Here is a 4,029-nt window from a genome sequence, read left to right on the forward strand (position 1 = left end):
TCACGTATATGAAGAATGATTCCAGTCACAATCTTAGAAATGCCCGAACCGGAGAGTTCTTGTTTTATGATCTAACACGATTACGCCCACCCTGGATTAGATGTATGTTTCATCAGAATTTCCACACCGTGGTAGACACAAACGTTGGCTCCCAAAGTTGTCCACAACTGGATCCCCTGCAGCCACGAACATGTTACCCTCCACGGAAAAAAAAAGGACTTCGCAGGCGTGATTCAGTTAAGGATCTTGAGAGGTGGCGATGATCCCGAATTATTGGGGTCGGGGACAGTGTCATCATAAGGGTTCTTCTAAGAGGGAGGCAGGAGTGTCAGAGTCAGAGAAGGAGATGGGATGATGGAAGCACATCGCGGTCGTGCAGGGCCACGAGCCAAGGAACTCAGGCGGCCTTGACTTAAGCCCGTAAGACCCGACCACACGTTTGTCCTCTAGAATGGGGAGCTAATAAATTTGTGTTGTTTTAAGCTTTAAGTTTGTGGCAATTTATTACAGCAGAGGGAGAGAGAAAGAGAGAGAGAGAGTGAGCGAGCACAAACAGGGCAGGGGTGGAGAAAGAGGGAGACCCAGAATCCGAAGCAGGCTCCAGGCTCCGAGCTGTCAGCACAGAGCCCGACGCGGGGCTCGAACTCACGAACGGCGAGACCATGACCTGAGCCAAAGTCAGACGCTCAACTGACTGAGCCACCCGGGCGCCCTTCACAAACTTTAAATTATGTATTTCTGAATGACTTTTTGGGGATCTGACATAACTGTGATGGCTGGCGGGCTGTTTTCAGTGACTTTTGGAATCGGCTTTGTGGATTAACTCTAACCAAATCAAGGTGGGGGCTGGCGGCCCTCTGAGGTCTGCTCTCGATCACCGGCCGGTGGCTTCTCGGGGCAGAGACCCTGACCCCACACGCAGGTGGGCGAGCCGGGAACAGGTGTGCTGTTCGCGGCGGCCGCCGATGGCGGGCCAGTTATTTCTGGATTAACTGCTATCTGTGGGTAATCCCTCATCCAGATAATTGAAAATTCTCTGCCTGAGCGCTCTCTGTTTCCGTCCACTCCGAAGCCGAGGGGTTGGCGGCTTCAGCGCACCAGTGACTTTTACGTTCCCAGCAAATCGGTCGGCTTACTCGAGAACTTGCTTCATTCTGGAGAATAATAGCAAATACTTCCCGAACATTTTACGCCACCAGTCAAAACTCCAGGCTGAGCACTTTTTGAGTTCATTATGCTTTTGAACACTCGGAGCTGAGGGCTCCACGTACGGATTGTGCAGTCTGTACACGCGAGGCCAGGAGGGCCGGGGGCCCGAGGGGCTCGCTCGGCTGGCGTCCGGCAGAGCTCTACTCCGCAACCGGCCCCCCCCCCCCCCCCCGGCTCTTGAGCCCGTGCCTCTCACCAGTAATGACAGTCAGTCGCTGTTTTGTTGTGCTTTTTTGGAAATGGCCCAAGTTTGTTCCCAGAGCTAGAGATGAAGTCAGCATTTGCCTTTAACTGGTGGTGGAAGACGCGAGTCAGGAGCCAGGAGCCCTTGTTGGCAAAAGCGGCCCCTCCGTGAACTGTTGCACTCTCTCCTGGCAACACTCTTCTGGGAAGGGAGGGTCTCTGGGCGTCCTGTTTCCAGGATGCTGGATTCACCTCCCACCTCGCCAGGAACTGAAGATGATAGTTGTCCCGGGGTCTTAGTGATCAAAATGCGTTAAAAAGGGTTCCGGCTTGTGTCCAGCGGCGGTTCGTTCGGAGAGAACGTCTAGCCAACAGATGCCGTCCCCGTGTTCCCGGCACGCCGGCGCTCCTGGCTGCGGTTTGCTCTGTGTCGCGGGGTGCCTAGCCTTTATGGACTCCCCGGGTCCTTCCTTTTAGATCAGAAGATTGCTTCTCTTTGGAGTTTAGAAGTGGCAGGCCGACGCAGTGGTTCTCAGGCAGGGATGACTTTGCTCCTCAGGGGACATTTGGCAATATTTGGAGACATTTTGCACGGTCACAACTGGGGGAGGGCGCTCCCGCTGTCTAGCGGATTGTATTCGTTTCCCGACGCTGCCGCCAACTTCACATCCCCCCCCCGCCCAACCGTCTCCCATGTCTCTGTGCCTCACGTCTCCCTCTCCTTCTCTTCTAAGGACACCTGTCGTCGGATTTAAGGTCTAGGTCCGGGATGATCTCATCCCGAGATCCTTACCTTAACTACATTTGCAAACATGCTATTTCCAAATGAGGTCCCATTTACAGGTGCTGGGAGTTAGGCCTGGGACATATTTTTTTTTAAATTCTTTCTAATGTTTACTTGTGAGAGGGGGGAGGGGCAGAGAGAGAAGGGACAGAGGATCTGAAGCGGGCTCTGTGCTGACGGCAGAGAGCCTAACGTGGGGTTCGATCTGAGCAGAATTTGGACGCTTCACCGACTGAGCCACCCAGGGGCCCCCACTTGGACGTATTTTTTGAGGGGGACACGATCGGGGACCCGTTGCAAGAATAGATGCCAGGGATACCGGGACACGTCCGACCACGCGCAGGACAGTCCCCACCCCTAAGTGGTTGAGAAACTCTGTTCCGCCACGAGTGTGAAAATTGTGGCAGAGAAGACCTTTCCGCGAACCTCAAGTCCTCCGGCCAGTGTTGTGCGCGGTGCTGCCCGGCACGGTGTCGCCGCCCGGTTCTGGAGTGTGACTGATCGTCTCCAATGAGCGGAGGCTCTTCGTGCCCAGTAGGTGGCATTCAAATCCCCAACTATAACCACGGCTGGCGTGCAAATGACCCAGAGCGTCGCAAATGCACGCGGGGCTCCCGAGCGTGTGTATTTGGCGTGTGAAGATGCGGTTTGTGTCTTCCTTCTGACTTCCCGGCGTAGGCTCTCGGGGCTTCCCCTTCTCCAGCCCCTGCGTCATCTTTACGATCCTGCTCCCGGCCAAAGTGTTTATGAGAATTTAACACGGGGGTCTCAAAGTTAATTTGTAAAAGGCTAGAGAGTGAATGTTTTAGGCTTTGCAAGCCAGGAGGCGGGATGGAGGGTGTTAGGTGGGCTCTGAGATAACGAGGGAGAGAAGTTCTGCCGCGCCCTGCCCCGCTTGCCCTGGGTGACTGGGCTTGGGTGGTGGGCGGCTCTGTGCCTAGTCGTCACCTGCTGGAGTTCTGGCCCCGCTCTAGGGTTGGGGCCGGGCCCTGGCTGGAGCAGGAGTGGGGTGGGGTTGTGGGGCGAGAGGTGGGAGGTTGGGGGGAGGGTGGAGGCACACTGCTTTGGTCAGTTTCACTCCCTGCCTGGTGACCCCCAGATCCCGACACCCTCTCCTCGCTCCGGAAGGGTGAGGCTGTCTCACTCTGGGCAGCTGGAGGCTTCCAGGCTGCCCACCGCCCAGCAGATGCCAGTAGCCGAGGCCACAGTGTGTAGGTGGTGACCGGTACCGTCCCTGAGCGGCAGCCACTGGCCCCAGAGGGGGAGGGGAGGCTCTGGCCGGTCTCCTGGCTCCCAGTGGCAGCTTGCTACAGCGATGTCTGTAGGCCGCACGAGCAGCCCTGTGCCAAGCTAATCCGCGGGTTGTTAGAGACCATACATAGAGGCTCGGGAAAATGGGTGCAGTAAGGGCTTTCTTTGCAAATGAGCGTGCGGGCCAAGGAGAAAGGCAGAGTCTTTCCCCGTCCGATTGGATTCTGTCTATTCCTCCTATAGGTAGCTTGGTTTGGGCAAACCGTGCTCTAGGAACGGTGACCGGCGGATTTATCTTGCCTTTTACCATATAATCCCCAAAGGTAAATATTAGAAGCAGTAGGCTGGGAAGGACTAAAAGAGCAGAGAACTCCCACATTCGAGGTTTCCGATGCCATCACGAACACGAACCCTGTGCTGCACGCGCCAACCGTCTGGCATTTGCGATATGGACGCGTCGGTTAAGACAAAATGCCTTCCTAGTCAAAGCCCCGGAAAATTGTCTGCGATCACAGTAGCAACCGCTGTCTGTCAGCGAGTCTTCTTTCCTCGCTTAGAAACTTCATTAAAATGCCTTCTCAAAAATCAGCTGTCACCTCCCA

Source organism: Felis catus, chromosome X (assembly GCF_018350175.1).
Source record: "Felis catus isolate Fca126 chromosome X, F.catus_Fca126_mat1.0, whole genome shotgun sequence".
NCBI classification, from domain to species: domain Eukaryota; kingdom Metazoa; phylum Chordata; class Mammalia; order Carnivora; family Felidae; genus Felis; species Felis catus.